Source organism: Telopea speciosissima, chromosome 10 (genome assembly GCF_018873765.1).
Source record: "Telopea speciosissima isolate NSW1024214 ecotype Mountain lineage chromosome 10, Tspe_v1, whole genome shotgun sequence".
NCBI classification, from domain to species: Eukaryota; Viridiplantae; Streptophyta; class Magnoliopsida; order Proteales; family Proteaceae; genus Telopea; species Telopea speciosissima.
In genome coordinates, this window is record NC_057925.1 from 43566101 (window position 1) to 43579912 (window position 13812).

The window sequence follows — 13812 nt, forward strand, 5'->3', positions numbered from 1 at the left end:
TCTGGTTAGCCTCCAGTACTCAGATTACATTGAACAGAAGGAAATAAACTATTGAAAAACTTTTATTATCCAAATCCCTCCTTTTCAGTCCTTTTGACATAAATTCCTGGGCCTCATTGTAGAACTTCCCCTGCCTTTTTTTTTCTTTTTTTTTTGACTCCCTATAGAACAAACTTCGGAATTGATTATTTAACTGCTACTCATTTTATATAAAAAATGGTGGACACGTGTGCAGTTTTCCCATAATACCCCTCTTCCAATTTTCATCCAATGTAAAAAGATTTACCCAAAAAAAAATGAAAATTGAGTTTGAGAGAATGAACTGTCATAAACTATTTTACATTTCCTTCAGCAAATGCAATGAGATTTTCTTTTGAATCAAGTACGAGGGAGGAAAGCTAACAATGGCTCTCTTTGTTTATCTTTTTTCAAGTATAGTTAGGAAAGAAACAAATAAGCAAAACACTAACACATGATGCGACAGAATACTATTGCCATCCCTGCTTCGACATGCATCACCTTTTTTTTTTTTTTTTTTTTTTTTTTTCTATGCAAGTATTACCTGATATTAATATGGATAATATTAAAAAATAAAAAAAGGCTTATGTAGAACATTACATTTTTTGTATCCTTTTCCTTTTGTTTCAGAATTTTGGTCCAGAAAAGTAGATCGAGTGCAATTTCTACACCCCTATTTTTGCTACATGGTATGCCCAATTGGACAAATCGAAACCATTCAAGATGCCATGTATTAGTTAGATGTGGTCTTAATACAATCATATGGTCCTATGCCAACGCTCCCATGTGTCTAACTCTCTCAAAACAAAGAGGCAGAGGTGTCTTTTCATATAGGGAGGAGAGAAGTCTCATGGGAGTGCTGGTGTAGGCCACACTCCTGGGCAGAGTTCTTTTGCCCTATTTACAGATTCAAAATATTCAGCACAAGAAGAAATGTCGATCAAAATAGAGTAAATGTCTCATGGCCATCCAACTGATCTACTGTTTTCTTCCCAAGCAACCAACTGCTTGTGGAATTTTTATCCTATGCAGTTACTGCACGGTGCAGTGCTGTATCGTGCGGTGGCTGCAGAGGCCATGTGCACCATGTGGGGCCCATTGTGCCACATGGCCTCTGTTGCCCCACATGGTGCACATGGCCTCTGCAGCCACCGCACGATGCAGTGCTGCACAGTGCAGTAACAGGAGAGGATAACGATTCCTGCTTGTGCCGAGAAGGCCTTGTAGAACTTCCCTCGCTTCAAACTCTTGAGCACAACCAGCATAACCATAATCATAAGAAGTAAAGCTAATAGTTTGATTGCAAATAAGAATGGAAGCTCAACCAGCTTTACGAGTTTGCATGTCAATACTCCTATCACAGATAATAGTAAAATGATTAGCTGCAGTTAAATTAATATAGTCCGCCAAGGATAGACGAGATATAGAAATTGATTCTGGAAGTTAAGTTTAAATGACTGAAAAATAACTTGGTTCCTAGTAATTCAGACAAAATAGACAGTAATTGGAAAAAAATTAACAAGAAAGATATTCGTATCTGCCATAGTCAGGCTTGAAACAAAGAGAAAGGAATGGATAAGATCAAATATGGAAAAAAGCTTGAAGGTACTCAAAGCGAAGTTGCAACCAGCTAGCAACGGACCTTTGTCCGCTGCTGTATGCATCGTGCGGTGCAGCAGCGGCCATGTGTGCACGGTGGGGACATGCAAATAAAAATTCGCTAGCAACCCCGACACGTTTAACTAAAGGGCACGATGGAAAGATGTGCTACTCAAGTTTCACAAGACTTGATCTGAACTTAAGGTTGTGTTTGATATGCATTCTTGGAATAGATTCTGGGTCTAGAATGCATTTTAAAACCTAATTCTTTTCTATTTTCTTGCTTCAAAATGCATTTTAGACCTAGAATCTATTCCAAAAAAGCATACCAAACACAGCCTAAGTGTGTCAATTAGATCAATTGGAAGGCAACACAAAATATAAAATAAAACCTTAATAATAAAAAATTGCACGTGTGAATCAAGTAAACTGAAACTTAACGCAAAAGAGTATGAACAATTGTATGAGAACCTTGGAGTTAGCTATGTAGATGTTCCCTGGGAGCAATGCACTTGCACAACATGGTATCCCCTTGTATCATTGCCTTCTTTTTAGGAATTTTTTTGGGAAGTTGTTTTCTGTACGGGAGTGGCCTACGCCTGCACTCCCATGTGTCTATCTCTCTCCTCCTCAAAATAAGGGGTTATAGGTGTCTTTTCATATGGGGAGGAGAGAGATAGACTCAAGGGAGTGCTGGTGTTGGCCACACTCCTGAACAGAGTTTTTTTTCCCATTGTTTGATTACATAAAGTTCAAACCAAGATGGAGGTACATGCTAACATGGCACACCAATGAGGTGCAATGAAACAGTTTTATATAAGTGTGTCAAAATCAAATCAAAATCGTTTACCGAAATCTAACTGAGACGTTTACACCAAAATCGTTTATTAAATGGTTTGGTTTTGGTTTTGAAATTGGGACCGTTTAATTAAACGGTTTAAATCGTTCCTTTTAAACCGAAACAGCTATTAGTAATCTGTATTGGCAATAATTAACCATCAATGCCTTAATATAATAGATTGTTGCAAAATTTAAAAACAATGAGAGTCAAACATGGACTGGTAGAAGTGTATATGTGAAATTTGTAATAAAATAATTGGGTTGAATTCATTCAAATACATTAGTATAATAGTATTCACTATTTTTATGAGTACTTTGGCTTTTCTATAAATTAGAAGGGAAGCAGTTTTCTGTATGGGAGTGTGGTCTACGCTAGCACTTCCATGAGACTATCTCTCTCCTCCTTAAAACAAGGTGGTAGAGGTGTCTTTTCACATGAGGAAGAGAGAGATAGACTCATGGGAGTGCTGGCGTAGGCCACACTCCCGGACAGATATCTTTTTCCCAAATTAGAATCATAATCTTTTCAATGTGGCTTATTGAGTACATCCAACAAGCATTATATTCGGTGTAAAATAGACAAACCGTTTAGGAACCAAGTATCTAAAACCGTGACCAAAACCATGCAGGGCTGGTAAATTGAAACCGTTTAAAAATCGAGAAACCGAAACCATTTAGTAAATGGTTTGGTTTCAATAAGTGAAACCGTTTAATAAACGGTTTGGTTTTGGTTTCAACTAAAAATTCTCGTACCGAACTGATTACACCGAAACCGAACCGTTTAACACTCTTAATTTTATACATTGGAGGACAACAAGGTCATTTCATGTTAGGAGGGAGATAGAGGAAAAAGATGCTAGTGTAAGGGTGTCAATTTAGAACCAAAGCCAAATACCAAAACTGAAACTGCCCGTTTAAAATTGAACCGAATAGAAACTGGATCGGTTTTGGTTTTGAAAAGTGATATATATTTTGGTTTGGTTCGATTTCAGCTCTAGTGGCAAAATCATCAATTTGAATTGAACAGAACCTATTTTACCTGTATAAAATTGAACCTAAATTAAGAATAAACTCTAAACAACCCTAAAATCAACGGTTTGAATTGAACATAACTGATTCCTGACTGGATTCAAGGGAATCCCAAGCAAGGCATAGCATTAAATAACCAGCGAACTGGGGCTGGCAAAAAGACCTTCCCAAACAAGAACACTGAGGTAAATATGGTGGTTCCAACCATAGAGGCCCCACTTTTGATTGAGAATAATGCCCCAAGAGCGGGACCGAACTGGTAGAGAAGGCAATTCACAGATGTAGGCATGCCTATGAGCTTAGTCCTTAAGAAGCTAATCCAAAAAGAACTCCTGACCAAGATCCAACTGGCTAATTTGCTGAACCCATTACCAAAATGGTACAAGCCCAACCTCTATTGTGAGTACCATCAACAAAATGAGTATTCAACTGATGAGTGTTATAAATTGAAGCATGCCGTCCAAGATCTACTTGACAAGGGAAAGTTTGTTGTCTGGTCGAGCCAACCCAATGTTCAAACCAAGCTGCATGATGGGAATTCTAAATCCATTAACAACCTTGAAGAGGAGGATTGGCCTATTAATCTATGAGCCTTGATCACACCGGTCGACAACCAACATGATCCTCCTGTTACAGAATGGACTGAAGAGATGGTCTAAGCCCTAACTACTCTTGTTTTAGCAGAAGCCCTGCCTGATGATGTCCTCATGATAAACATAGGGATTGATAGTGATGAAGATTCCCAAGACTTTGGTGAAGAGCATCCCAATCGAGAAGAAGAGATTCCCATCGAGTCAATACCTGAAGGACAACAAAAGGAAGATGACCAGGATAGTCATTTCATTGATGTAACCGTTGATGAACAGAGCAATGATCGACCTGTAGCTTAGATGACAGCATGTTTGGAAATGATCAACCACTTAATTAGACCCAAGAAAGGGACGAGCTTGCCACAACCGTCCAACAATTGAGATACGCCATCATAGCACTCGGGCATGATCATCAAGAATAAGATGAGAACCTATACAACACTCTAGAGGAGACCTACCAGATTATAAAAGAAGCTGACGCCTCTCTTCGGACTTATGTCACAAGAGTTCCTAATACATTTGGACCCCATAGTCGAAGAGCTTACTGGCAATATGAATGGGTCAAAGGTCCCTACCATAGCCCAAGAACTCAAAAACTAGGCCCAATTTATCAGAGGGAATACTAAGGACATGACCAATCAACAACAACATATGCAAGCATTTATCAGAGAACATCAAAATCAAGACAGAGACTTGAACCTCATGAGCTAGAACATAATAGCAGCCCAGAAAGAGCAAGTCGAGACCTTGCGAAACAAGCTTCAAAGGGGAACTGAGCGATATTGACGACTGTGGGATAGACATACAGACCTTTGGAACAGTATCCAAGACCAGATAAACCCCATCCATGAAATAGTTCAAGGATCCAATGCATACATTCGTAGAAATGTACCTGGAGGACTCAACCTGAGTGCGAGGCGACAAACTAGCTTGCCATTCCCTTGCCATGAAAATGAGATCTTTGATCACCTAATGGAATTGGATGAGGAAACCCGAACAATTGAGGCTTAGTGCGGGCAATGTGCGACAAACTTCAAGAACTTATTGTGACCACTGATGAACCCGAAATCAACATGATCATCATAAGTGATGGGGAATTGGATGAGTCAGATCAGGATGTTGACCACCTTCTAGCCCAATTCGACTCCAAGCTTTGCTTCCCGTCTGATGAAGAGTGTAACAATGCAGACACAAGAAGTGGGAAAAATTTCAAGCCAGTCCGACTCAATATTAACAACCCAGCTGAGTTGGCAAGGAACCAGAACCAGAATCAGAACCATGCTACCATTGAACCAGAAAATGAGGTTTTGAAGCAACTAAAAAAAACTCAAGCCAACATCTCAGTCTGGGGCTTGTTAACTGGTTCTCAAACCCATATAGAGGCAGTCCTAAAATCATTGGCCAGTGTGCATGTGCTGATTGAAATAGAACCAACCCAACTAGCCAACATTGTAGGGGCCCTCTATGCGGTCAAGGCAATCATCTTCTCAGATACGGATCTCCCACCTGAGGGACCAAACCATACAAAGTCTATGTCACCATCCATTACAATGGGAGTCGAATCCCTAAAGTCTTAGTGGACAACGACTCAGCCCTAAATGCCTGTCCACTACAAACCATCTAGCATATAAGGATTGACCCAGCCAAGTCACAGTTCTCCACACAAGGAGTGAGAGCCTATGACAATACTAGAAGGAATGTCATTGGAATTCTGAACACCGAAATCACTATGGATCAATTTTAAGCCAACCCGACTCAATGTTAACAACCCAGCTAAGTTGGCAAGGAACCAGAACTAGAATCAGAACCATGCTACCATTGAACCAGAAAATGAGGTTCTGAAGCAACTCAAAAAAACTCAAGCCAACATCTCAGTCTGGGGCTTGTTAACTGGTTCTCGAACCCATATAGAGGCAGTCCTAAAATCATTGGCCAGTGTGCATGTGCTGATTGAAATAGAACCAACCCAACTAGCCAACATTGTAGGGGCCCTCTATGCGGTCAAGGCAATCATCTTCTCAGATAAGGATCTCCCACCTGAGGGACCCAACCATACAAAGTCTATGTCACCATCGATTGCAATGGGAGTCGAATCCCTAAAGTCTTAGTGGGCAATGACTCAGCCCTGAATGTCTACCCACTACAAACCATCTAGCATATAAGGATTGACCCAGCCAAGTTACAGTTCTCCACACAAGGAGTGAGAGCCTATGACAATACTAGAAGGAATGTCATTAGAATTCTGAACACCGAAATCACTATGGGTCAATTTCAAGCCAGCCTGACTCAATGTTAACAACCCAGCTGAGTTGACAAGGAACCAGAACCAGAATCAGAACCATGCTACCATTGAACCAGAAAATGAGGTTCTGAAGCAACTCAAAAAAACTCAAGCCAACATCTCAATCTGGGGCTTGTTAACTGGTTCTCGAACCCATACAGAGGTAGTCCTAAAATCATTGGCCAGTGTGCATGTGCTGATTGAAATAGAACCAACCCAACTAGCCAACATTGTAGGGGCCCTCTATGTTGTTAAGGCAATCATCTTCTCAGATAAGAATCTCCCACCTGAGGGACCAAACCATACAAAGTCTATGTCACCATCGATTGCAATGGGAGTCGAATCCCTAAAGTCTTAGTGGACAATGACTCAGCCCTGAATGTCTGTCCACTACAAACCATCCAGCATATAAGGATTGACCGAGCCAAGTTACAGTTCTCCACACAAGGAGTGAGAGCCTATGACAATACTAGAAGGAATGTCATTGGAATTATGAACACCGAAATCACTATGGGTCCGACTAAGTTCCAGGTCGAGTTCCAAGTCATTAACATCCCTTCATCTATCAATATGCTCCTTGGGAGGCCATGGCTCCTTGCAACCAGGGCAGTACCATCCTCTCTCCATCAAAAGCTCAAGTTCATAGTCAATGACAAGGTCGTCACCATCCTGGCTGATCCTGAAGTAATAAGCATGTTAGCCAATCTAGAGACTAGCAAAGTAGCAGATTCTCAATTAACCGGATTCCAGTTTGATACAGTGTGCACCACATACCCGGTATAACCCCTGAGAGAGAAGCTTCCTCTCACTCATTTGAATAGTCACAACATAATAGTTCCAAACATGCTCAAGAAAATTGGGGTATTTTCTAGGTATGAGCCTTAGAAAGTCACACCAAAGAGTGTCAGAACTTGTACTAGCCTCTCCTAACAAAGATTACTACGGTCTAGGCTACGCCCCGACCAAGGAGGATCTCTTCAAACTTGTTAAAAAAAAAAAAGACAAATGAGAGATGAGGCTTACATGAAGAAGCTATACAAAGAGGACCCCGAGAAGTATAAGAGGGTAAAGAAGTCAAAGAGCCCAAAAGCTGAGATCAAATGGACTAGTTGGAGATCCTTCAAGAAGATCATGTGGGCTCCAACAAAGACTAGCAAGATGAAGCAGCTTCTTTCCATATTGAAGACCTGTTCGAAGGAGTGATCACTGCACTACACGAAACTAAAGATTGGAATCCAAACCCTCAAGCAATGATCTACCCAGCTGAAGGAACTATACCCAATTGGACCCAGTTTTCAGAGTACCACTTTTACGAAGGCGTTGATAGTCTAGTCTTAGTCCTAGTTTTCTTTTGAGAATTTCTAGTTCTAGTTTTGAGTCCGAGACCGAGTCTAGTTCTTCTTTAGTTCTTCTGAGTCCATGTTTGAGTCTGACGTAGATGATGAGTTTGATTTTAATAAATTACTTTCTTCCGATTACATTGTGCCTCTTCTTCTTACATAAATGAGGATGAAATGTTCTATGATCCTCCACCTGCTCTCCTAAAAATAATTCAATAAAATGTGGAAAAAATAGCTCAACCAATCCCTGAGAGCTTTAAATCATCAATTTAGGATCATCGAAATTGTCAAGAGAAATAAAAATTGACTCAACTTTGAATGAACAAGAGGTCCAACCTCTGATTGAACTTTTAACAGAATTCATAGAGATGTTCGCATGGTCATACGATGACATGGCCAGAATTGACACCAACATTGTCACACACTGCTTACCTTTATATCCTGGGATGAAGCCAGTGAAGCAAAAACTAAAACGAATGAGACCGAAATGGATCTTGAAAATCAAAGAGGAAGTCACTAAACAACTTTAAGAAGTGATGGAATACCCTAAATGGTTGGCCAATATTGTGCCGGTACCTAAGAAAGACGGACGAATACAAATGTGTGTAGACTTTAGGGACTTGAACAAAGCGAGTCCAAAAGACGACTTTCTCCTACCTCACATCGATATACTCATAGACAATATGGCCAAACATGCCCTTCTATCTTTCATGGATGGGTTCTCAAAGTATAATCATATTAAAATGGCCTCAGAAGATGCAAAAGACATCCTTTATAACTCAATGGGGAACACACTGTTACAAGGTAATGCCATTTGGACTTAAAAATGTCAGAGCAACCTATCAGAGGGCGGCAACAACCATTTTACATGATCGAATGCACAAAGAGGTCGAGGTCTATGTTGACGATATTATCATCAAGTCAAAAGAACGTGAAGGACACATTGAAGCCTTCAGGAAATTCTTTGAAAGGATTAAGACATACAAGCTAAGGCTAAACCCCCAGAAATGTGTGTTTGGAACCACCGCTGAAAAACTCTTAGGGTTCATGTCAGCCACAGGGGTATTGAAGTCGACCCTACCAAGATTAACTCAATCATGAACATGCCACCACCCAAAACCAAAAAAGAAATTAGGGTATTTCGTGGGAGAATCCAATACATTAATCAATTCATTTCATGGTTAACCATGGTGTGCGAACCAATTTTCAAGCTACTCAAGAAGAATGAGCCAAAGGAATAGAATGACCAATGTCAGGCTGCATTCGATGCAATCAAAGAATACCTGGCCAACCCGTTGATACTAGCACCTCCGATACCTGGTAAACCTTTGTTGTTATATCTGTCTGTAACAGACACAACCATGGGAGCAATGTTAACGCAACATCAGGAAGATGGCAAAACAGAACAAGCCATATACTACTTAAGCAAGAAATTTGTGGCCTATGAGACTAGATATACACCATTAGAGAAAGTCTATACGGCTCTAATTTGGGCCACAAGGTGGTTGAGGCATTACATGCTAGCCCACCCCGTATTCTTGATCTCGAGGATGGACCTGATCAAGTACCTATTCGAGAAACCCGCCTTAACAGAGAGATTAGCATGATGGTTACTCTTATTATCAGAGTTTGATGTCAAACATGTGACACAAAAATCAATTAAAGGACAGATATAACAACAAAGGTTTATGTCCAATAGTTGATCACTTATCAGCACATCCAACCCTTGAAACTAGACCATTAGAAGATGTATTTCCAGACGAGGATATTGCACATTTGAAACCAGAAGAAGTCGATACGATCTGGCAATTACTATTTGATGGAGCCGCCAATCACAAGGGTTGTGGAGTTGGCATACTACTGATCACTCCCGATTGAACCCATATGCTCTGGGCATTTAAGCTAAACTTTGAATGCACTAATAACATGGCAGAATACGAAGCTTGCGCCATAGGACTTAAAGCTGCTTTATCAATAGGGCTCAAGAGACTAGAAGTCTATGGGACTCCTCCTTGGTCATATGCCAAATGCAAGGAAAATAGAAAAGTAGGGATGAAAAATTGATATCCTATTAAGAATTTGTTGAGATACTATCTAGGGAATTCGAAGAGATCACCTTTTCCTACTTGCCAAGTGATAACAATCGGTTCGCCAATGCACTTGCAACTTCGGCATCCATGATTGAGATGGAATCCGAAACAAAGGTACACCCATTCTCGATTAAGCTAAGACATCAACCGACATACATCAATCACATCCATACCTTGATGGTTTATGAAAGGCTATGGTATGCAAACATTATTGATTTCATTAGTGAAGGGCGATATCCTAAAGATGCTATAACAAAAGAAATGCGTTTCTTGAGGAGATACGCTACACAATCCATTTTACAAAAAGACATTTTATACAAGAGGTCGTATGAAGGAATACAACTATAATATGTTGATGAAGAACAATCAAAACTAGTCATGGATCAAATTCACCAAGATATATGTGGGTCACATATGAACGCAAAAATGATGGCCACAAAGATCCTTAGACTAGGATATTATCGGAACACCATGGAAGCCGACTACGCACAATACATGAAGAAGTGTCACAAGTGTCAAGTGTTCGACAATCTAATAAATACACCACCTTTAGAGTTGCACACTCTGAGTTCTCCTTGGCCATTCGCCACTTGGGGCATTAACGTCATAGGCCAAATGGTCCCTAAGTCTTCTCATGCTCATGAGTATATCTTAGTAGCCATCGACTACTTTACCAAGTGGGTGGAAGCACAGTTTTATGCCAAACTAACGACAGCTAAGGTAGTTAAGTTCATAAGCAACAATATCATGTGCCGATATGGAGTCCCTCATGAGCTCATATCTGATCAAGGATCCCACTTCAGAGGAGAAGTGAAAAAATTATGCTACAAAATGAATATTCAAATACATACATCTTCTCCTAACAGACCTCAAACTAATGGTGTAGTGAAAGCCGCCAACAAGAATAGCAAGAGGATCATACAAAAAATGAACGACAAACACAATGATTAGGCCGACAAGTTAACCTATGCACTTGGGGTATACAGAACATCCATCCAAACTTCGACTGGGGAAATACTCTACTCATTGGTCTATGGAATGAAAGCAATCCTTCCAATCGAGCTAGAGATACCCTCCATTCGGGTCATGATGGTTAGTAACAGTCTAGAAGCAGAATGGGTTAAAACAAGATTCCAAGAGCTAAACCTCATTGATGAGAAAAGGATGCATACCATGGACAATATAAAGAAATACCAACAAAGGATGATATAAACATTTAACAAGAAGGTGGTAGCACATCCATTGGTGATTTGGTGCTTAAAGAGTAGCGAGCACCCATAAATGATCCACAAGGCAAATTTAGGCCCAATTGGAGTGGCCCTTACATATTTAAGAAAATACTACCTAGCCAGGCGGTTCAAATAGTGGATCTAGATGGGATTGAGCTCCCTTACCTAACAAACATGGATCAGCTCAAGAAGTACTATGTCTAAAGTTTTCTAAACAACAGAACTACGTTCGACCTGATCCCTTAAAAACCTAAGGGTACGTAGGCATCTTGGTGAAATAACATCACAACCGATCACTTAAAAAAAAAAAAAATCCAAAATCACTAATCAAATCCATTAAGTTCAATTACAAATTCAAAGTTTTGTCCATATGTGTTTGGGCGGGCTGGGATGCTTAATTCTACATTCCATTCAAAAGCATGCTATAATCTAATTGTGCCTAGGAATAGAAAGACCGACAAGTTTGGGCGGGCTGGGGTGCCTAATCCCTTCCCCAGATCGTAACTTGACACGTACCCAAACCAATGGACGGATCAGTCCCCAATGGGCATAAGATTCACCGGTCATTACATTTACATTATGGGTCCTAGACTCTCCTCATGGTGGCGATTCTAACATTCTACGCACCTCTCTCTTCCTCCCCAAAGAGGGACAAGGTGGAGGACACGTGGCGATCCCCCCGCCATGTCATTGTCCTCACAGCCCTCACTATGAGTAACTATGCAGCAACTCACTTCAAACTTTCCTCTTCTCATCATCTTAAAACCAAACAAGTAGTTTCACGTTTCCTTTGGGATGAAAAGGAGGAAAAGAATAACATCCACTAGATTTCCTGGGAACACCTCTGCAAATCAAAGAAGAAAGGGGGATTGGGGATTCGAGATCCAGCTTTACATAACAAAGCCTTGCTCAGGAAATTGGTTTGGATATTGTGGAATGATCCTTCGTCATATTGGACAACCATTATGAAGCAGATTTACTTTCCAAAGTTTGAGTTTATTAATGCTCGTTTAGGTTCGAACCCTTCCTGGACCTGGCTGAGCATAGTGGAAGGAAGAAACGTGCTTAAATTGGGGCTGCTGTGGATAGTTGGAAATGGAGAGAAGATTCAGATATGAGAGGACTATTGGCTGCCATCATCGCCCACTCTGAAGATCCAACATCCTCAGTATAGGGACCATCGCTTCATCTTGTGTCTGAACTTATTGACCACCAAAACAGAATCTGGCTTACAAACAGGTTGGGTGAGGTTTTCCATCCTGATGATGTCAAAGTAATTAAGCTTATCCAACTAAGTCTGTTCGATACTTGATGTCTAGAATTGGGGTGTAAACAAAAATGGAATTTTCACGGTAAAATCAGCCTACATCTTCTCTCAAATCATGAAGATCTAAAGAAAGCTAATGCTGCTTCTTCATCAAACCTTATTTGCACCAACCTATTTTGGATATTGTATGGAAGAAGATTTGGAGTTGTCACTATGTCCCAAAGATCAGACACTTTCTATGGTGTGCGTGTTCGAACGGAGTTCCCTCAGCAAAAGGCCTAGTTTGTCGAAAAGTCTCGATAGATCCATCTTGTTTTCGGTGTGGGGCAAGTATTTTATCAACAAGCCATATCCTTTTGGATTGCCCCTTTGCAAGAGCCGTATGGTTTGGCTCAAAGCTATATTTTCTCTCCCCCCCCCCCCAATGGTTGATCCTCAGCTCACAAAGGTGATACAAAGTTGGGGATCTCTTCAAGCTGGTTCTAAATCATTGAATTAGGAGGTTTTAGGGCTTGCAGCCTATATTTGCTGGATATGGAATGCCCGAAATGATCCATCTTCAATGGAAAGCAATGGTCTCCTCTAGAAGTTATCTCCAATGTTGAAAGGGGTTTTCAAGAATTTGATATGGCTCAAGCTTCAAATGCAAGTCACCATCATCTTGCTTCAGGCCACACAACTACCTCCATTCTCAGGTCTTCGTGGACTCCCTCTGCCCACCCGTATTTTAAACTCAATTATGATGTTTCCCATTCAAAAAATAGAAGTGAGATTGGTTTTATAATTAGAAACAACAATGGAGCTCCCATCTCTGCAGTCTCGGAGCCTTTAGTCTTTTCATCGGTGATCCAAGGGAAAGCGTTGGCCATTCGATCTAGTCTGCTACAAGGGATTTCTGAAGGCTTGGATAATCTTTTGGTGGAGTCGAACTGCAAGGAATTGATTGACTACCTCACCACAAGCAGCTCCTCCCCCAATCTGGAAGTGATAAGTATATTCATGATATCAAATACTTGTCATCTTTCTTTATCTCTTGTTCTTTTCATCACATTTCCAGAGAGATTAATAGCATAGCTGACTATCTGGCTAGGAAGGCTGGGTCCTTAGCGTGCAGGACTTGTTGGCCAAATTTCACTACTTGGCTGTCTGATCTTTGTATCCAAGACTCCTTGCGTTGGTCGCGTGTTAATAAATAGACTCCTTTCTACCAAAAAAATAAAAAAAGGAGACCTTCAGGTCCACCTATCTACAAAACTTTATTTTTATCCAATCTACCATGTAATAGGTATTTGTGATGGTGTTTCTCTAGATCTAGTGGGTTAGAAAAACTTCATTCTAAAACATAAAAAAGATTATTAATATGAGCCCCAATTTTCCATCCATACGGATGCTGCCTTTTTTTGTGTATGGAAAAAGTTTACCTTGACCATGCGGTGAAGTTTCATCACATCATCCTAGGATTCACAAACCCCTATAAGGTTTTAGTATGTTCCTCAAAATACTCTCCCGCACACATCTGAAACCCCATG